The 22,658-nt window shown below is 41.3% G+C and overlaps 1 protein-coding gene across 1 annotated transcript in view; it reads left to right on the top strand.

Annotated features, from left to right (window-relative positions):
* The first annotated feature begins 18,729 nt into the window (after nucleotides 1-18,729).
* Nucleotides 18,730-22,658, top strand: part of KIAA1217 (KIAA1217 ortholog) — a 493,308-nt gene continuing 489,379 nt past the window's right edge. Inside the window, exon 1 of the mRNA XM_032621038.1 lies at nucleotides 18,730-18,843. The gene's annotated coding sequence lies outside the window, so the exon portion shown is untranslated. The remainder of the gene's footprint in view (nucleotides 18,844-22,658) is intronic.

The raw sequence follows: 22,658 nt of genomic DNA, 5'->3' as shown, positions 1-22,658 counted from the left end.
GCGATCTTCATGTACTTTACGTGATTTATTTCTACTTGCTTGTTACCTGGGTAGCAAAATGAGCACGGCACATGGATGGTGGCAGAGTTCCCAAATACCAGGAACATTAGGCAAAGAACAGTGGGGCAGAGACCCAGCTGCATCTTTCCCTCAAAGTCATGTCTCCAATGAATGACTATATGTCTTTTTTTTTTTAATTAATTAATTTATTTATGGCTGCGTTGGGTCTTTGTTGCTGCACGTGGGCTTTCTCTAGTTGCGGCGAGCAGGGGCTACTCTTCACTGTGGTGTGCGGGCTTTTCATTGCGGTGGCCTCTCTTACTGCGGAGCATGGGCTCCAGGAACGCGGGCTTCGGTAGTTGTGGCACGCAGGTTCAGCAGTTGTGGCTTGCAGGCTCCAGAGCACAGGCTCAGTAGTTGTGGCACATGGGCTTAGTTGCTCCGTGGTATGTGGGATCCTCCCAAACCAGGGATCGAATCTGCATCCCCTGCATTGGCAGGCGGACTCTCAACCACTGTGCCACCAAGGAAGTTCCTGTTTTTTTTTAAAAAACATTTTTTTTTAAGGTGGATCCTTTTTTAAAGTCTTTATCGAATTTGCTACAATATTGCTTCTGTTTTATGTTTTGGTTTTTTGGCCTTGAGGCATGTGGGATCTTAGCTCCCCGACCAGGGATCAAACCCACACCTCCTGCATTGGAAGGTGTAGTCTTAACCACTGGACCACTGGGGAAGCCCCTATATGTCTTTTTTTTTTTTTTAATTTATTTTTGGATGCATTGGTTCTTCGTTTTTGTACATGGGCTTTCTCTAGTTGCGGTGAGCGGGGGCTACTCTTCGTTGCGGTGTGCAGGCTTCTCATTGCAGTGGCTTCTCTCGTTGCAGAACACAGGCTCTAGGCATGTGGGCTTTAGTAGTTGTGGCACGCGGGCTCAGTAGTTGTGGCTCACAGGCTCTAGAGTGCAGGCTCAGTAGTTGTGGCGCATAGGCTTAGCTGCTCCACAGCATGTGGGATCTTCCCGGACCAGGGCTCGAACCCGTGTCCCCTGCATTGGCAGGAGGATTCTTAACTGCTGTGCCACCAGGTAAGGCCCTCCCTATATGTCTTGATTTAAATGCTCTTATATAAAATCACTTTGAACCACAGAAAATAGAAGAGAAAAAATCTTACTCTTCCCAACATTCATTAGATATATGGACTTGAGATTTCAGTGGAATCTTAGAAGTGATTTTGATGTTCTCACTGAGTTCCAGAGAAGTTGACTGATGTGCCCCAGTTTACGTAGCCAGTCCCAGTGGGTGGCAGGTCTAATGCTCAAATCCTTCTCTGCTCGTTCTCACTTTAGTAGAATTCATATTTTAAGGTGGAAGAGTGTTAATTCCCGAGGCATGTAAAATCCCACATTTTATGCTCCCTTAAAACCTTTTTCTCTTCATGCCTTTCCTAAGGGAAAATATATTGTAATAAAGTCTCCTAGGTGCCCTTCTTTCTTTTGTGATTTAAGATAATTTTTTCCATTTTATTGTAAAATAAAACATAGATACAGAAAACCACACAAAACCCATATTTTTTGTTTGTTTGTTTTCCTTGGGAGGATTTGAGAGCATGGTTGCCTGACCCTCAGCAGGTTAGCTGTGCTGCCTTTCCCAGCTGTGCCCCTCTCCCCACATAGCTGTCCTCTCCCATCCGGTGCTCTAGTGGGGAAGCCAACTTACAGCATCACAGTAAACCCCGCTCCCTCCAGGGCCCGCCCATCCTCGTGCCTCTGGATGGGCTGCTGCAAAGCCCTCAACCTGGGATGTTCCTTTGCTGATATCAACTGATTTTCTATTTTAAAATAGGACTTCCCTGGCTGTCCAGCGGTTAAGACTCCGCTCGTCCACTGCAGGGGGCATGGGTTCGATCCCTGGTTGGGGAAGTTCCGCATGGTGTGGCCAAGAAGGAAAAAACAAATTATTTGTTTCTTAGTCTTCGTCTCTTTGCCCTGCTTTCTGGAGGATTTATTTAACTTTATCTTCCAGCTTGATTATCAATGTTTAAGTTTTTAATGATTAACCTTTTAAAATGTTGGCTATTTTATTTTCCAAGAATTCTTTTTTTATTCACTGATTGTTTCTCTTTTATGGCCTCCTGGCTTTATTTTATGGAGACAATATTCTCTCTGTCTGATGATAGGGTTGAACATATTTCAAGTTTTCCTCTATTCTTTGCAGTTTCTCATTTTCTGACGTGATTTTTCTTCTTGGCGTTCGTCTTTGTCTCTTTCAGGAGGAGGCTTTGTTCAGGGTCTGATGACCTCGGCCGTCTGTCCTGTTGGAGGAGTGGGGGGTCTGAAAGCTAGATGGAGGGTTCATGTGGGGAGGGCTGGCTGTGCTGACAGGTGAGCATCTCAGGTGATCAGGGGACCATGCAAACAGATGACAGATGGTGTTATCTGGAGACTACCTCTCTGAGGTCTTAAGTGTCTGCAGAGCTGAATCATCTGATTTAAGTGGCTGGCAGCATTCTGGAAGCAAGACCAGGGAAGGTGTCCAAAGATCCCACCATTCAACCTGTAGAGTTTCACCTCATCTTGTTTTGAGTGCTTCTCTCCCCGGCGGTCTTCACTCCACCTGGTGCTTTGAGTCCTGGGTTCATCCAGAAAGAGTGCATCAGACTTCCTGTGGGTGGAGTGTGTTGGGTGGGTAGAGAAGGAAGGGGACAGCCATCTTGTAAGGCATTAGAGAAGCCCACTACTCTTTCAACCATCCCCCTACTTTGGCCTTCTTCCCCTTCTAAACCGCCCCCCCGCTTCCTGGTACCTGGTGTCTCCAAGAGCTCTGCTTCCATCACTTCTGTAGGGAGAATCGGCTGGCTACTTATTGGCCATAATTCTGCTCTGCACAATCTGTTATTATTCCTCTTTCATTTTGCTTTCCCTAATATTTGTTAAAACTTCTCATCTTTGCTGTTTACTCCATGTTTTCATGTCCATATGGTTAATGCCTTTTTAGGTTTTACAGAAGAGAGGAGATAAATGGATGTGGTTAATTTGCTATTTTAAAATCTGATATTGGGACTTCCCTGGCAGTCCAGCAGTTGACTCCATGCTTCTAGTGCAGGGGGCATGGGTTCGATCCCTAGTTGGGGAACTAAGATCCCGCATGCCACATAGTGTGGCCAAAAATAAAATAAAATAAGATAGAATATCTGATATCACTAGGCTTCATTTGCCTTCTCAATATTAGCCATTATCTCCATAAAGGAACTTCAGTTATATGGTCAATTGCTCAAGGTTACTTAAAAATTTTAAATAAAACTATACTTAGACCGAAGTATAAAATGTCATTTATGTGCCAGGGGATCCTTTAAGACAACAGAAAATTTATCGCCTGCTCACATGGCAGTGATTTTAAACTGGCGAAAACATTTATCGGTAGCGTCTATATGAGATTTGTTTGGGTACTTTTTGAAATTATAAGGAAATTTAGTTTAATTCAGATATTCATTTCAAATTATAGCATTTTAGATTGAGTCTTCATTTTAGAGAAATTTTCCTGAAATAATTTCTTTGAAATTTTAAAAACTTCATCTTAAAATGATAACCATAGCTTTCCTCTTTAGAAAGCATTTGCTAGATTTAGGCAGCCAAAACTTTATCTCACGCTCCTTGTTCAAGAGGAAGAGGTTTAATGCCAAACACATTTGACAGATCAAGAATGGGAGGCACATAGCAGTCACTAAACAACTGTAATTCTGAAATCGCCCTGTGAAAATGTTGCTATAGGTCATAAACAAGGGAGCGTTCCTTGATTGGTCCCAGTACCGCTCCCAGGGAGCAGCCCCCAGTACGTGGTTCTCCGTTGCTCTTGGCTCTACCGGCCAGGAGGTCCTTCCTTTTGGATCGTCTTTCGTGGCCACATCTGAAGAAGGTTGTATTGAATATATTCTTCCTGGTAGCTGAGCAGCTTCCTCTGCCACATCCCTGCCTATGGATTGTTGGCTGCCCTTAGGTCTTTTTACAGCCTAACAGTCATAGGTTCTTTTAACTAAAGCCGGCAATAATTCTGCCAATACAATTATCTCAAAAGCTTTGCAGGTTTTCCATGTATTTGATTCCAGTCAATTCCTTGTGTTTAAGGCACACCCACCATTCTTTTCCTGAGGCAGTGTCTTACCAACTTCATCTTTGATTTGATAAGAAACAGTTTCATTTCCAACCCTACAAGTCCCCAAAACTTCTGGGCTCTCTATTCTGTTGGCAAACTGGCCTTTTCTGAATTCATCTCTTTCTTACAGTACTTTACCAAAGGAACCAACTCATTCTGTCAACATTTTTGCCTCAAAACTTTCTCACCCAACACATTATTATGAATATTCTCTGTGCTCTAAATTATCACAGAGGACAGTCTTATCAGTTGGTTTGTCAATTCCATAACATAGGTCACAATTTTTCCGTTCTCCTATAATGATTTCCTTATTTCCTGTCAGCTGATCTCATAGCCAATGCTGCAGTGATTTCTGTTGCTAGCACTCACTTCTAGGTATCAATTTCTGTGTTAGTCAGCGTTTGCCATGTAACAACCAAAATCAAAATCTTAAGGGGCAAAACAGCAAGTATCTATTTGTCTTGCTCGTCGTTCTTCAGGTTTGCTTGGCATGGCTCCAGGCTTTAGGTTGGGTTCAGGTTGGCTCCCCAGGTCTCCTCATTCCCTTTTGACTAATGACTACCTGAAACATGTTCTCATGGTGGATCACAAGAGGGGTGATCAGAGATGTATGATGCCTCGTAGAGTCTTGGGTCAGAAGAAAGTCACTGTCACTTCTGCCCCAGCTCTCTTGTCCAAAGCATGTCACATGGCTAAGCCCCAAATCAATGCCTACTTTACTGCTCTGCAAGTCATGTGGCAGAAAGAGGAAAAGAGTTGAGACAAACCATCAATTTATCTTATATTTCATAATGTACCTTTGTTTTAATATAATTGCTTAAATATTTACCCTGAAGACTTTAAGTAAAAGTGATATTCCAGGATTATTCCATGGCTTTGAATACTTCTGACATTCTACTGAATGCCACACCCCCACCTCCCAGTAAATTTCATCCAATTTAGAAGGCGGAGCTTCAAAAAAATTGTGCCTCAAGCGTTGGGATGGACGATGATCTTCCAGGTCCCTTCTGATAAGTATATTCTGATTCTGTGACAAGGGATAAGGGAGACACTGAACACTTCATCTAGTTCACAATTTTGCCTTAGGCTGGTTTGAATCAAATTATGTCACTTCTGAAATCTGGCCTCACATGCTGCCTTTTTTCCAGCAACAAAATTATGAGGAGTGAGAATGAATGCGAGAGAAAGTCTTCCTTTGAAAACACGTACAGATTGTTCAGCCTGTGAGCGTTGCGAAAGGAACAATGCAAGAATACAATGTCCTTTTACTCATTAATTCATTCATCAAATACCTTTTACACGTCTGTCACGTGTCAGATGATGATGTTAGTGGCTAAGGATGTGATTTTGCAGTGGTTAACAGAGTGGTCTAGGGATGCTGCGTGTCCCTGAGAAATTTCAGGTGGTCCTCAAAGGCCAAACTATTTCTATAACAATCCTAAAAAGTTATTTGCATTTTCACTCTTGTTCTTAATATCTTCATAGAAGATAGAGAAGCTATCATTTATTATACCAGATACTTAAAAGATTTCCAGAAATATAAAACAATGCCACTCTTCTCACTATTTTTTGTTCTATTTTGGAAAAATATAGCCATTTTTCCTAAGGAGTATTATGTGTATGTTACTATGTAAAGATTTCATTATTGTTATTTTAAATGAATTGGTAAATTAACACTGCTGAATATATGCAATTTAGTTTTCCATTATGGTAAATATTGGTAGAGATAAGCCATATAAACAAAAGCTCTCATGGATATCCTCAGAAAGTTTTAACAGTGTAAAGGATCCTGCGACCAAAAAGTTTATGAACTCTCTCAGTAGAGAGAGTACACGAAAGCAGGATGGATCCTGCCCGTTTGGAGCTTGTATGGAATTATCTGTAGGCAGCCTGGAAACACTCCCTTCTATGTACCGCCCACTATCACGGGAGCTGGAAGCCTGAGAACTCATTTCCCAGAATCCCTTGCCAGGAGGGCTTCAGATTAGATTCTGCCAATGAGACACATTCTCACGAGATGTGGAAAATAGACCCAAGCCACAGCACTACTCCATGGGTGGGTGTCTGGGCTCTAGTAGATGTGAGATTTTCAGCAGCTCTTGGTATTGCTATAATTACTGATTTTGGTGATTCAGGCAGCTATGATTATCACCAATCATTTCCTGTACTTCCAGAAAGTTCCTGACTCTCTTAAAGCTAGTGGCAAACTTTACTTGTCCTCCTCCCGTCATTTCAACATTTTTGTAACCCTAGTTCCCTTATTTTTCTCTCTTTCTGCTTGTCATTACCTGGAGAAGTTTTGTTTTCCTGAACCAGCTAACTTTATAGCTGGAGAGTCAAAAACCAAATGAACAAATAAATTACAAAATGCCTGCAGACTATAAGTACCACAAGAGAAATAAAACGAGTGCTGTAATATAGACTAAGAATGGACACTTTAGGTTAAAAAATGTGTACATGAGAACTATATAATCTGTTCAATGGTGCTGATTCTGTATCTGTTTTTTGTTTCCTAAGAAGGCATTCAGTTGTTTTTTTTAAAGTTTCAAAGCGTGAGGAAATAAAATCATAAAATTATATCAGTAAAATGACATTGACTTTAAGAAATTAATACCAGTGTTCCTTGTCACAATGATTTGTGAATGTGTTATAAAATTTTACAGACTCTTACCATATGGAAATGTTTTACATAGAAATTCTTGGGAACATAATTTAGAATCTTGTTACAGAATAGCTTGATATAAAACATTGATTTGGTGATGTGATTAATGAAAAGCAAAATTTCCATTAATTTTATTTTCATTTCTGAGAAAATTTCTACGTCATTAACTCTTCTAGAAATATCAGCACAAGCTAAGTCCTGTGAAACATAACTTCCAGTAACTGGAGAGAAAACTTAGATTGTAGCGACGAAATATATCATACCTCAGCTTTGCAGAAATAAGTGATGTTCACCGTCGGTAATTTATTTAATTTAAATATTTTACCAAAGTTGGAAGGAAGACAGATGTTGCAATTATATTCATCAGAGAAAATGGATGCAGGGTGTTTGTGTGTGTGTGTGTGTGTGTGTGTGTGTGTGTGTGTGTGTGTAGTTGAACTAGATTTCCCTGAAATTTAGAGCTGTCTTCTTAGGTCTATAAGACAGAAAATAATGTGGCATGGAGGTACACACGTTTGTCATTATAAACAGTCTTAGAAGTCAAATACCAAATCAGTTCATTTTCCAGATTTCAAAACCCAACAGGGCTAGTGACTGTTCCAAGGGGACAACCAGAATGCAGCCACTGCCTCGATTCTAGAGCAGTTAGTGGAGCCCAAGATCCACCAGCCACTGAGAATTTTCAGAGCCAACTTTCTGGAATTTGTATTATGAAAACAATAGACCTTTAAACCTTTGTCTGAATATAAAATTTACTATAATATTTTAAATACTTTGGAATAACTCTGTCACCCTTGTCATTATGTCATGTGTAATGAAGTTTAGAGATATTAAGGAGCTGAGTGTATTGCAAATATATTTATTGGGATTAATTCATTGATGATAAACGATACAAAGAGAAGGGCTCTTTGATTAAGATTATTGTCTCCTAACTTCAAAAGTGAATCATGGTACTTTGTTCCCAACTAAGCAGGTGCTATAAAAAATCCCACCTGAGTCAAGGGATTGGATTTTCATAGTTTTATTTGTGAATGCTCCTTAAACCTTTCCCTTTTCTACTTCTTTTCATTAAATCCTTTAAAAATCATTTTTATCTCATTCCAGTAAATATCAGTATAACTCCATCACTATTGTTAATATCCTTTTAAAAATGATGTGGTTTTTTGGTTTATAATTAATTGCAAGAATCCACATTCTTTTCCTAATTTGGTTTCTATGGGTACCTTTCTCTTCTAATGATGAGTCATATCTGTGGGTGCTGAAAAGAAAGGAGGCTATATAAAATATATTTAAGGAAAGCACACACTTTATTTTTTTTTCTGTGTTTTTTCCCCCAAAGGAGGCATATCTGTTTAAAGTACCACTAGCTTTGTAAAATCTAAATTACTACAGGAGGAATGACAGAACCATGGTCAAATGAAACCTGAGGAATTGTGTTTTAATTATTTTTAAATTGCTGCTCTACATCATTTATACAAGAGGTCCTGATGAACAGACAAAATGATTTTTTAACCTGGTAGCAATGGGTGTTACAGGTAATAAATTGATGAATAAGGTGAAAGTCAGAGAGAGAAGAAGGGCTAAAGAGAAAAGAAGTAGGTTATAAGGGCGTAGGTGCTGGAGGTAGAAAGAACCTTGCAGAACAATTGAATATTCCAAATCCCTCATTTTATAAATGAGGAAGTTGCAGGCAAGTGAGATAAAGTGACAGTAAAACAGAGAACCTGCCCCTGGAGAATCAAGAGTTATCTGACTTCGTCTGTACATGAAAAGCAAAGTGAGAAATGGAGACGCTTCTCTCTGCTTAAATTACATTTAGAACCAGAATCATCAAGTTGTGCTAAGTTGACTGGGTCATCAAACTACTCGGGTATTTCCCCGATTTCTACTAACAGTTGTGCTTTGCAAACCCAGCCTCTGTCTGTACAGGAAAGGAAAGGTCAGATCCTGGGACCCTGAGGCTACCTGGACAGCATTTAACGTCACATACAGCTCAGCTTTGTGCTGAAAAACGACCTTCCCACAATCCTGTTTACATTGGCTTCTCGGCTATTTTCCATGTACTCCATCATCTTAGCACCCGAGATAGGCATAGCCCTGGGTTCAGTGCTTAATGGGAATATAAAAGTCCAAGGAGCTTGCAATCTAATTAGGGAAGAAATTGATGGGTGCAGAAGTGAAGTGACAGATCACGTGCCTCTGTGTGTTTGAGAAGTTCAGCAAAGGGAGTGACTACTGCACACTGCCCTGGATTTGAGCTGGACCAGGAAAAGTGGATAGGTTCTAGATGTATGAAGTTGATGGGAACTGCATTTGAGGGAAGGAACAACATGTGTACACACTTTACGTTGGTAATAAACACCATATATATCAGGATCCAAAAGGAAAAGTATCTGTAGGGGGATCAGGGTTTCATAGTGAGGAATAGTTAGGCAGATACATTTTACAAGGACTGGAATACCAAGCTGAAATACTTTATCTAGTTAAATACAACAATCTTACTACCTTTTCATGGTGGAAAGTAGGAAAGATAAATTGCCTTGCGATCCATTAAAATAATGACATGAAGCCAAGTTGCATGATTTCCCAAAAACCCATCATTTCGTGAACTACTCCTCGGGTAAAATTACTTTTCTGACTGTAACAATATAAAAGAATACTCTCCAAACCACAACATTGAAACAAGCTGGAGTGCTTTGGGTTGTGCTCCCCGGGCGGATTTATAAGTCTTTATTGCTTTTTCATTGTGGAAATTGTTTTGGCAAATATGAATTCAGAAGTGCATTCAAAAAGCAAAAGCTTACGAAGTGGAGAGACTAAAAATACAATGGATCTGACAAAGCAACAGAGAAATAGAAGTGACGGGGCTTGAAGTTCCGGTAAATGTATCAGTATTTTGTGTGACTGAACCAAAAGGAGATGAAACACCCTGCTTACCCCATAATGACCTCTTAAATGTGAAAATGAGACCTGAGAGAAACAGGAAAGTGGTGGGCAGATGGAGGGAGCCTCTAGAAGAAATCACTTGAATATGCTCCTGGCATGATGTGAGGGTGAGGGTCCACCAGGATAAGGGATGGTCCCCATAAGATATGTTTATTTGGCAGATAACAAACGTCAAGGGAACCAAGTTCCATCATTTTTTCTTGGCCGCTCTCATGCTGGGATGTCTCAGCCAATGGTCTGGAAGGAGCCTTTGAGGTCAGGATATGAGCTGTCACGGGGTCCCCATCGTTCCCTATCACTGTGAAGCTCAGCATCCCTGTTGGTTCCTACAAATGGCCCAGAAGAGCCAGTTTGGGGGGTGTGGCTAGGTCACACAGCTTGTCCCACTCCACCGAGCTTGCAACTCCAGAAGGGACGTATATGAAGGGGGGTGGCAGATAGGGTGGAGCAAGGGAGGGCAGACCCACTTAACCAGCCAGATCAACTGAGTCAGCGCTTCAGGATAACAGAATCAGTGATGTCACAGCCAGCTTTCACTTCACGCTTCTTTGTACAAACATGTCGTTTAAGACACTTGCAGTCACTTCTTCCCATGGACTCTGATAGCTTTATTTTCATCCCCAGCTGCATACGTTGACTGAATAGCAAGCCTCGGGGCTCCTGCTATGGTCTCTACTCCTTTCTTGTGCTGGGCTATTTGCTCAGCCCCTGGTCCCAGCTGGAAGCAGTCAGAACCTTCAGGACCTCCTTGTGAAGCTCTGGTGACCAGGTCACTGTCCAATCATCTCAAATGTCTCAGAGTCAGGAGCTTGGCTATGTGTGGGCAGACTTTTCTAAAGACATGCTGGATGGAAGCAGGTCTTCTGAGTCTTCCTGGGGCTCAGCCCAGGCTCCTAGGCATTCAGGAGAACAAAGAAATGTTCCAGAGGTTAAAAGCCCTCCTGCTTCTCCTGGGTGGATGGGGTCCTACTCCAAGTTTAATGACTGCTTCGGCTCATGGTAGATTTGAGGATCCCTAGAGGAAAAGGGAGAGATGTGAGTGACAGAGCCAGCTCTTTTTGAACTAACCTGGTAATGACTGTGTTGTATTCCTAACCCAGCCTAGCCTAGAGAAAGCCTCATGTGGAAAAGCCTTCCTTGGTTTCTAAACCACAAGTTCGTGCTGCTGAAGCCAAACGTGACCTCAGTGGTCCTTTAGCTGCCGTATCCTATACCTGGCTTGGGAGTGTGAGGGTGTGGGCATTTGAGGAATGGGGGGGTCAGGGACGCCGACAATACGAAACTTCCTTTGCCCTGATTTTAGGGCCTAGGACAGCCCCTCTGTGTAACACCATCTCACACATGGGCAGTGTTGCTGGGTTCGTTGAAATCCTAAATCTCGCGCACAGGGCAGGCTTTGGAGAAGTGGAACAGAAGAGATGTATGAAAATTGAGGAGGGGCCTGAGACTAAATTTTTATAAGTCTAAACCCAGAAGGCTTTCTTGAAGGGGTTGCTGTGGAAGCCAAAGATCTTATCTGGGGTTGACCCCCAATTTGAGGACGTTTCTGAGCATCGTTGAGCATGACACCACCAGGGGGCAGTATGAAGCTGCGTCCGTTACTCATCATTTCAGTCTTGACCAAAGTCAAATCCAAACCACACGACCCTTTCTGTCCCTGTACAGGAGCTTCGAGAGAGCCCTCAGGTGGCATTTAAACTTTAAAGCTTTGGCAATGATTAGCAAATCTGACAGCATCATTAAGATTATGCTGAACCTAGGGGTGAAACAGGAATAAAGACACAGACGTACTAGAGAATGGACTTGAGGCTATGGGGAGGGGGAAGGGTAAGCTGTGACAAAGCGAGAGAGAGGCATGGACATATATACACTACCAAACGTAAGGTAGATAGCTAGTGGGAAGCAGCCGCATAGCACAGGGAGATCAGCTCGGTGCTTTGTGACCGCCTGGAGGGGTGGGATAGGGAGGGTGGGAAGAAAGGAGACGCAAGCGGGAAGAGATATGGGAACATATGTATATATATATAACTGATTCATTTTGTTGTGAAGCTGAAACTAACATACCATTGTAAAGCAATTATACTCCAATAAAGATGTTAAAATGAAAAAGAAAAAAAAAAAAGTCAAGTTAATATTAAAAAAAAAAAGATTATGCTGGATCTTCCCCTTAAAACCAATACCAAATTCAGTTTTACTGGGAGTATGTCGCCGTTCATTTTCTCATCTAAAATGGCCATTTTTCGCTGGTTTCACTGTCTCAAATAAGAATGCAAATTTAAATAAGAATGCATTATGGAATGCTCCTGCCCTAAGTTGTAACAAAGAAAATTTGCGGGTTTCCCTGGTGGCGCGGTGGTTGGGAGTCCACCTGCCGATGCAGGGGACACGGGTTCGTGCCCCTGTCCGGGAAGATCCCACATGCCGCGGAGCGGCTGGGCCCGTGAGCCGTGGCCGCTGAGCCTGCGCGTCCGGAACCTGTGCTCCTCAACAGGAGAGGCCACAACAGTGAGAGGCCCGTGTACCGCAAAAAAACAAAACAGAACAAACAAAAAGAAAATTTGCTTTCTTATGTAAAGCTTTGCTTCCAGTCCATGTTATTAAAATTTAAAAGTCTCCAAGGTCAGTACAGTATACCAGAGATGGATTCACCCTCAGATTAATGTTTTGTTCAGCTCTTGCCATGTGTCAAGCATTGCCCTGGGAATGGCATGGAGAACTTATGGCCTCCCAGGGCATCAGACGAAATAACAGAAGAGCCAGTTCCCTGGTACTCTGTTAGCTTTTAGGAAATAACTGGTCAATTTGGAAAATGAAAGAAGAAACAATAGAATAATTTCTGGAACCATCACAGCTTAGGGAACCTGACATGTTCATAATCTCAGATTTTCGGGTAGTACTCCTCAAGTGAATTTTCCACTCTATCAATTCCATCCCAGCCAAATTAGGGTAAACAGCTTTCCCATTATTAATAGAGCATGTCCCCTTTTCTTAAAGTTTTCATTATTTCCTCACTAGTATTAAGTACTTTCTTAGAGCAGTTTTGCAAATATATGATACTTGGGAATAGACACAGGTTGAGGTGGTGATCCAGGACTGTCTCCTAAAAGCTTTGAGAAGTTTGGAAGAACATTGAGTTTTTCAATTGAAACAGCAATGAAATAATGTCACTGTGTTATGAATAGGTGCTGCCTTCTTGCCTAATATGTGTTAATTCTAATTAGTTAAACAGCAAAACTGAGCCCTGATTTTTTGGCAAGGTTAAGCTATGGTTGAGTGCGCTCAGCACAGGATAGCAATTTACAAACTCTGAATCCTGGTCCCAGGTCTATTATTGACTCCGGGAAAGTCATTTAACCTCTTGTTTCTTATTTCTCTGGAGTGAAGTGGAAGTAATAAAATGGGCCTGGGGGGCCGTGATTAATGTCACAAATGATGGAAATATACTTTGCAAATTCAAATTGGTATTGCAGTGCTGATGTGAACCCCTAGCAAAGGGGCATGTGTCCTGTTTCATAGACAAGGAGACCCTTTTCCTCCTTCTTTTGCCCACCTCTATCCTCTATGTCCAGACACTCCCAGAACCTTACCCAGCCCTTCTCGCCTTTATGTGAAGCAAACATGCAATAATTTCGAAGACATTGAGAAAGCATCTTATCTTTACAGGAAGCAAGACTGTGAAAGTCAAGTTACTGTAGCTGTGCTTGCACCCCTTCTTGCTTCAGAGTGATGGGGAAGGGGTGGGGTTTGGGGAAGATAGGGACAAAGTGGCTTTATTACGTAGGAAGGAGACAATTTCTCTACGAGGGTATAGCATTGGACCAGTACCTCCTGCAGTGGATTTGCCCTCACTAGACAGTGAGCATACAAACTAGAACCAAGTGATTTTCCTTTTTATTGTGTACCCAGCAACAGGTACAGTGCTTGACACAAAATATAGCCACATGATAAATGTCTGTTGGAGGAAAGATGGGGGAAAAATCAGCTCATTCAGCTGCAGTGCTAATAGTCACATCAAAGTGCTCAGAAGCTGCATTTTCCATGAAGATCTAAATAATGATATTCTCATGAAATAACAGGAATTAATACCAGTCAATTTTATCTCAATGTATGCATAAAATAAAAATTTAATACATTCATAAATGAATTTTAACTTCTATCTTTGTTGGTTTTTTAGCAGTCAAAATTTTCTACAAGCCTGAGTGCCAAGAATGAAAAAAAAAAAGAAGAGAGATGCTAGTTTGAACTTATATTGTGGAATTTCCAACTAAACCTAAGTCACTCACGTCGGAAAATGTAATTTCAGTCAGATGGATTTTATTCTTGTTTACTTCTAAGTATCCAAAATATTTTTAAAAGTAAAGGTATAAAGAGGAGATGCAAGTGCCTTCAAAACTACTGTTATTTCTCAGAAGCCTAGAATTGCTTGAGAATTGAAAAACAGCATAGCTTGGTGGTCTAATCTTTTTCAAAAGTAGACGTAATTCCCAGGTCTCACCTACAGATGATTTGTACTCTGGGAGTTCAGCAGTTCGTTCTTTCAGTGTTCTCTTGAAAAGAAACAGCCACATTTCAAGACTTTCTACCAACTTAGAGAAAGTTCTATCATGAAAGGAAAAGAGAACTAGGTATTATTTCGGGAGAAGGGTTATATTCTCTCAGATTACCGCATGTCCCCAAAAAGCTATTGTTGAAGGGAAAATAGATGACCGCTTGGGAGAAAATGTAGGCTTAAAGCCATTTTCAAAAGAAATGCTTTATTTTTTTTTTAATGACTTGGATCCATATTCAATAAAGAGCTTTGCTAATCATTTTTCCTAATTACTTTGACTAATTCATATTTGATGAAAAAAATATATTGTGAAGACTGCAGTAAAGTGTAAGTTGCTCTCCCATGTAATTAGTTTGTTCTGGGAGCTCATTTTTATTATGAAAATAATTTGCGGTAGGTAGTTATAAGGGAGGGGGCTCAGGCTGGAAGGCTTCGGGATAATATTTCCTGTATGAAACCTTCTCTACCATGACAGTTCATTTTGTTCCCTGGAAGTCAAACATCTACTTTCCATCTAATTTCAGATAAACAGACTCAACAAGCTCAGGCCCTCGACTGTCTGACAGCATTTCTGTGGCATTCCAGTTGTGAAGGGAATTAAAGGCTTCAGGCATCAGTGGCCATGTATTTCCTTCCAGAGTACCTATTTCTGGGGTCCTATTTCTCTTTCTAGCTTCCCTCTCCCTCCTGGTGCCAAATTGATTGCATGGAATATACAGGGACTGATGGAGGATGGAGGGAGGGGAAAGCCATGTCCATGCCTGAGTGACTACCCTTTGGAGACATTGACCACTTTTGTTCATGGTACCCTGAAGCCAGGAGGAAAAGGGGAGGTGCTTTCATTTTCTTTTCTAAAACCAATCCCTCTGCCAGTGCCCCAGATCCTATCCATACCAGCCCCTAGGAACTTTCTCTCAACTCTTTTCTGTTTTATCCTCCACTTGGCTGTTTCTCCTTTGCCTTCAAACACGAGTAAGTTCATTTGTATTAAAAAGAAAAAAGAAAAAAAAGACTTAATCTTACCAGTCTTCAAACAAATGTTCTTTCCCTGGCGCTTCTTTGTGATTCACTTCCTGACTTTTATGTACTTTGCAGTTTTGGCCCTATCCTGAAATACCTTTATTTCTAACGCGTTAACTTAATAAAATCAAACCTCAGTACAGAAAAGAACTCCAAGAGACGATCTGATCTCAATCCATAACTTCAGGCATCGGTGGCCGTGCATTTTTCCCCCAGAGAACCTATCTCTAGGACCTTATTTCTTTTCCCTACGTCCTTCTACCTCCCGGTGTCGATTTGACTACGTGGGAGATGGATGGAGAACGATGCTCTGCCTGTATCTGCAGTGATTCCCCATGTTTCAGATAAGGGACTGGGACCAACAGCCAGGGGAGGCTGTGTCTTTGGATAAATCTAAAGGTGTTGTCTCATGCTTTTCAATCTTTTAACTATGTTTGATACAGTTGAAAGGCTAGTTGGGTTTCCAGGACATGGTGTTTTGAATTTAATTTTGAATAATAGGGGAGAATTGGTTAAGGACCTGGACACTTATAAAAAGTCACAATAGTCCTGTGGATCAATAAAGAGCTACCATAAACAGAGGGCCTTCTATGAGGAAAACTACCGGCATGATTCTAAAAGAGAAAGATTACTGACTTAAAAACGATTCAGAGCTGAGTCATTGTTTAATTAGGGTTCTTTACTTAGACTCTGGAAATATTTCCAAGACAAAAAGGAGGCACTGACTAAGTTACAGTATAAAAGACAGTATGTTTAGATATGTATTCAAATATGCACAATTGAATCTCTTTCACTGGGATACTTTTATAGTCACCTTTCTGAGAACAGTTCTATCACTGAAATAGCCATATATAATTTTTTCCTTTTTTTTTTTTACTTTTCTTCTGGCCACTAATATTAAACAGTTGGTAAGAAAACTCTGCATTGCATCTTAAAATGAAAATATATATGTTAGATTGCCTTGTTGTATATGTATTTGGTGGTGTTTGTTTTGGTTGGTCTCTTGAGTGATTCAAACAGGAAAATTCAGAGGAACAAGATGAACGCTGTGTATTTGCTCTGGGGAGAGTCCCTCATCACAGGAAATTGCAGGAAGCTGACCTGGCCTAGGAGACTGAGGGTTTGCGGACTCTGAGCTGCTAAGGCCCATCTTGGACCCTGGGCAGAGCCAGCTGGGCTCTGACAATCAAAGAGCAGGAGCAATGTGACAAAGGCAAGGCCACTGACATCCTTGCCACTACCATTATGTATAACCATCCCATTGTCTTTGCGTCATTCCCTTGGGGTTTAGAGAGGAGCTCAGGTCTCCTGCCTGGGCCCTGGCTGCCAGGACTGCTAACAAGTGATGGGGGAAAGGGAAGGAACAGATCTGAGAAAGATTACTCTTTCAGCTTCCTTAGACTGGAGGATGAGAAGACAGATTCTCTCAACAAGTCTGTACAGTGGAGAGAATTTCTCTAGAAAAGAAAGGGGCCTTGGATTTTGGACAGCTCCGCCTGCTGCCCTCCCCCACCCTCAGCATTCATTATAGAGAGAAAATGTATTAGAAGACTCTGGCTAATAAAAATTCCATCTGCCCTCTGTTGATTTATTAAATTACTATAGAACTCATAACACTGTTCTAAGCGTGGTTAATATTGAATATATTGTAATAATCTCTAGCACTGTATACTTTTGTAATCTAGCTCAGTTAAAAGTACACACCTTTACACAATTAGAATCAGGCACTGAGGAATATAACATGCGTGTTTTAGGGGGCGACGTCATTTCTTCAGCTTCAGATATCACCCTTGTTTCACATTAAACCAGCAATATCTAGCAAAGAGTTTAAATGCTTTATTTAATAGGAACTAAATTAACAAGATCCTCTGACCTTTATACTCTTCAAATAATTTTTCTTTAACTCTGAATACCATCATTTCACATTTAGGAGAAATTTCATCTTACATTCTCGCATTCTATCTAGTGCAACCAGTTTGGATTTCTCAAATGAGGAAATTTCATCGTTAGCCAGTGGACCAGAGGGAGAAATTCAGTTGCAAAGAAGGGCAAGTTTCACAATTGCTTTTCTCACAAAGATTATGCTGGTACAGGATAACCCTCTGATAATTAAAGTGTCACTCTGAATCGTAGAATGTTTTCCATAATTCTGCTACTAATAGTAATTTGTAGTATCAAACAATAGCATTTCATTCATTCAGACTCAGTAGTTTCATATTCCTCTTATCTCGAAGTCTCTAAATTCTGAAATAATTTGGAATTCAGCTGGTCTGAAATCAATATTTACTAAGCAAACTCTCTCTTCCAAAATATTACAAACTGGGTAGCAATACTCAAAATATTCTAGTCTTGTCTTTTATTCAAAGACAAGATTTTTGGGTAGTACCAAGCATTTTTATTTTTTTAACAACCAAATGATTGCAAATGGCTGTTTTAGGATCAACAATTAAAAATGTGTTTATGACACATTTTAATTGTGTTCAGTGAATTTTTTTCATAGTTTCATTCATGATTTTCTTTCCACTTAGCAGTGTGTTTCTCTGGTTATTAAGAAGGATCGATGTAAACAGATTTCCTTTTGGGGAAATGTTGGCCTAAAGGGTTGTACTATTCTGTGTGCCCTCAGTTCACTGGCATCAACTAAACTACCAGAACTTCTGGCAGCATAGAAATCTGCTGACTATAGGGAAAGATGGCAAAGTCAAGTTCTATTTTAGAGGGTTCCTCAGTGGTCCTGGAATCTTCCTCTGCAGACGAGGTGCCTCTCGATCTCATCCGTAATTTCAGTATCTTTATGTTGGACAACTCATGTTCTTCGGTGGCCCAGCCTCCTGCTACGGGTCCTGAATCCCCTGGTTATTTCCCATTTGGTACGGCTGATGGAATCCAGGCATCTCTGTGCAGCAGGCTCTTGAAATAATCCAGCAATCAGAGCTGCCCATCACTCCTAACAAAGGGAGCAGAGAGGCCCATCAGAGGTGGCCCAGCCGTTCATTCAGTCTCTCTGATTCTCAATTGGCCTTCCTGATTTCCTTCTGCCCCCCAGCTACACAAGCCTGCCCTTATTTTCATAAGGGTTGATAAAGGTTGATAAACCTTTATTTTCATAAAGGTTGATCTAGTTTAATGTGTTTCCATTCTTTGGTAGTGTCTAATTTAGGTTTTGTGAAAAACTGGAAGTTAAAACCTCTGACTTTGGGTAACTTGTACAAAGGCGTATGTGGGATTACGAGGCATTCTGTGCTACACATCCTACATGTATACATTGTACTCTTTGTTCTTCCTGTGTTTTTTTAATCAGCATGAATCTCTAATTAGCAGTTGCTGGGTGGAACCATGACGTTATTATTTGTATTTTTCAGATGGAGAGACTGAGGTCCTGAATTTGTACTGGTTGTCCTGTGTGCTGTGTGTCCAGAAGACGGAGCTGGAGTCCCAATCCAGAGCCCCTGGGTGTCGCCCCAGAAGACTGTGCTACTTATCGGTGGAGGACGCTGCCTCCTCATTTTCTTTCTAGGTGGGTCTATCTTTTTATTAAATCACAAAGCGAGCATTCATCATCTTGACAGTGAACAAATTATGAGCTAAAGGCCTGTCTCTAAAACTTGGCTTCTGTTAATTCCTCCCTAAGCCCCGAGGAACAAAATGTCTGAGTTGAACCGTTCACTCTTCCTCCAACGTGTATTCATTCTGATATGCAGCTGTTTTATTTTTTTTTATCCATTCTTTCTTTGAGCTTGCAGGCCTTGCCGTCGATATAGGTATTGCTTTTCAGGCTATGTTTTATGTTCACTTATATGCCTGTCTTTGTGTTCAGACTCTGGCTTGAAGCCATCATGATGACTAAAGAATAAGAGAATGTTCAAACGTCATGAACTTTTCGCAAACAATTTGTGAACCTCTGTAGGTATCTGATGACTTTGTGTCTACGGAGTGAATAGAATAAATTAAAACTAAGAACCCTTTTAGTCCTGCCCCATGATAGATTTTGATCAAATTCAGGGTCCCACAAAAGTAGCAAAATTAATTTGCCAGTTTCATTGAGGTTCTTTTACTTTGCCCAGATCAGCCTATGGAGGTGGACTTGGGTGTCTGGAATGCTGGGATGACCAGATTGACCTCCAGCTTTAGCTGTACTCATTTGGCCCAAATTCTGATCATAAATCCACCAGTTCAATACTTTATACTAATAAAAGCAATTTCCATTTTGAGTTTTCTCCCATTGCAGAGGTCCTCATAGAGCCCTTCCCATTCCAACACAACGTTGTAAAATTTTGATATTCGATCCAGAGGAAGCTAGGAAAGAGAATCGATAGATACTGTCCCAGTACAGTCCTTATCAACTTGGATCTGCTTTAGTGAGCAGTGTGGATCAGCACTCAGCCACACTGCTTGTTACCCAAGAACACCATGGCTTGAGAGTCACTGGCAAGAAGTCATTGAACTTAGTTTCAGCAACCTCAGAATCGGTAATTCATGGCTTCCATGTTTGTACCAGCTCTGATGCAGGAAGTTCACTGAGTAATACAAGAGTCAGACTTCCAGAACAGCTCCTGAATTCAGGGAACCAAAGAGGGCGTTTCCTCCCCTTCTGTAAAGTGACAGTGTTGGTGGAACACCATCAAATAAGAAAGAACCTGTGGATGCTGGACTTTGTACAGCTAGAGAGCTGGTTAGTGGGTCCTAGTTCCTCTCAGCCAGAAGCTGAACCTCAGAGAGGGAGTTCAGGAGTCCTCTTAGCTCCCGGTGATTTACTCTGATTTCCCTTCGTAGGCATATGGAGTCAATTTTCTACTGTCTCTATAAATACTGTTGTGTCTGTCTCTCTGCCAAACCAGCTACCTTTCTCACCCCAGGGAGAAGCCAGAGATCAGACATTCCTACACTACAGCCCCATTAGACATCATAAGGGGAGGGAGGAGATTTGGCAGTCAAAATGATGTGTGTATTTGAATCTTGAAAGAGCCAGGCTAAACTTAGAGTCAGTGGGCTCCCATAAATAACCTATGTTCCTCTCTCTTTGTGTGGTTTGGACTAGAATGCCTTTCTCTTTAGAGTTGTACAAGCAGCCAGGATCAAAGAGTCACCCGTTTATGGAGGCGTAGTTCATCACCAAGTCATCATGCCGTTCATGCTCGGTGGGGGGGGGGGTTCAGGCCCCAGCACTCATAATTTTCTCCCGTTACTATTTTGTTGCATGGATTGGGTCTGGAGGGCACTCAGAGAACTTGCAACTACTTTAAGTCACTTTTTTAAAAAAGAGTAGAGATGAAAATTCACTTTCAAAGGAGGGTTAAAGCTTAACTGGCAACTTTCTGGGCTATGGAATGTGGTAAGAGGGAAGAGGAAGTAAAGAAATTGACCCATTACCACATGGAATGTGGTTTAAAAAGAATAATAGAAGGCAGAACAGTATCCTGTGTAATTGACTTACCCTTGAGTCAACATTACCCAGAGCCTTTGATAAGCAGAGCAGAACATAACACAGGGATTTTTTTTTGTTGTCTTTTTAAAGCCCAAACTAGATAATGTATTTGAAAAACAGACTTTGAACTAGTTTGCTAGAATGTAAAGAATAAACATGTTTCAAAGTATAGCATTGGTGATGTTAACAGTTCCCGGATTGTGGATAATCACAATGATTCAAGCTAATAACTACTGTTTGTTCACCGTCTACTGTGTGTGTGTGCTGTGCGGTATGCGTGGTATCTTTTAATCCTCCCAGCCACACACAGGGAGGTGTCTTCTCCCCACTTATACACAGGGAAACGAAACTCCACAAAGTTTAAGTGCATTGCACGGGGTCACTCGGTCATTAAGTGGTGAGCCCAGAATCTCTGGAGTGAATCAGAAGTGATGGCCAGTTAGCCTGTAGGTAGTGTTTCTGAATCCTCACTCCTCCTCTGGCCTCTGTTGCAGGAGTTGTCGGAGCTCCTTTGCTTTCTGAGTTGGGGGGCTTTGCAGTCTTGTGCTTGCAGCCATTCAAGCCAGGGTCCATCATCTCCAAGTCCTGCTTCCCTGCCTTCGCCATTCCCTCACCCACAAGTCCCGCTCTGGCTTCTAGAACTGCCACCGACCACACGCAGACCTTCTGCAGGGAGCAATCCCTTGAAGGCATGATGAAGAAAGTGCTTAAAGAAAATACTTTGTCAGGTCTGTTGCCCTTGAAAAGGGCAATAAGAGATCCTTATTGGACTTCGTGTTTAATTTGTATACAGTATGTCAAATACTTTCTTTGAAAGGCAACTCAAGATAGTGAATGAGTCTGTGTGTTTGTCCACAGGCGGTCAGGCTTGATCCCTGCCCCTCGTGCGTATTGCATAGCTAAGGTCCTGGTGTTTTTGCATGAATATCAGGGACTAAGTATCTAGTAAAATAACTCCTATCACATGCTCGATCAGTTACAGTGATTGCCAAAGAACATTTCTTCAAACGTATTCTTTTAACAGAAATCACATTCTAGTTCTTTATACTTTGTTACTTAAATCTTAATCGAAGCTGAACTGTGTGAATCTAAAAAAAAAAAAGTGTGTGGTGTAGTGCAAAGAGCTCAATGAATAGAGTCAATACAAAGTCTCAGTGGCTATGGAATCTCTGGGAGCCTTTGTCCTTGTCACAGGTAAAACCTGCATCACAGGGATGCCACAAGATCAAATAATTCAGATGATGGGAAAACTACAACCCTCTACAAATGTTACCTTCTTTCTGTTCCTTTCCTGTGTTATTACCTTTCTTCCGTCCCATCTCTTTATACTGCTTTAAAAAATAGTTTAAAAGGGTCAGAAATAGAAGCAAATAATCAATCGATTCTTTTTTTACCAATTTAATTGAAAAGCAATTGAGCGCATCACGCAAAATCCTGAGGCTCTTCCCCCTGCCAAGTTTTCTTGAAAGATTTCACACGTGCAGCGTAAGAAATTGTGAGTCAGCCTTCTCCGATCCTGACTTTAAGAGTTGCAGAAATCATCTGCCAGGCAGCACATATGTTCTTAGTTCCATGAGAGGAAGAAAACACATTTGCTGAAAAGAAATGGAAATTTTAAAACCAGTTGAGTTGTAATACAGACACTTCAAATTTTGCTAGCTTCTTTTTCCCTCTGGTGCCTGACTGCTTTCCTGGCCGTGACAGTTTCTCCTGCTCATGAGGCATCTGTCACCCCAAACTCTCTCTCCCTGGGGCGTGGGCTCCAGTTGGCCATGGAGGGAAGGCACAGGAAGTGCAGAATGACAGAAAGATGGAATGATGATGCAGAAATAATAAGTCGACAGTGACTACTTCTTGAATGCGAGGTACTCAAAGGCTGTAAATCCATTTTCTTATTGAGATCTTGT

The sequence above is a fragment of the Phocoena sinus genome, chromosome 2 (assembly GCF_008692025.1).
Source record: "Phocoena sinus isolate mPhoSin1 chromosome 2, mPhoSin1.pri, whole genome shotgun sequence".
NCBI classification, from domain to species: domain Eukaryota; kingdom Metazoa; phylum Chordata; class Mammalia; order Artiodactyla; family Phocoenidae; genus Phocoena; species Phocoena sinus.
The sequence above is the reverse complement of the archived record's forward strand: the minus strand, read 5'-3'. Positions and strand labels throughout refer to the sequence as shown.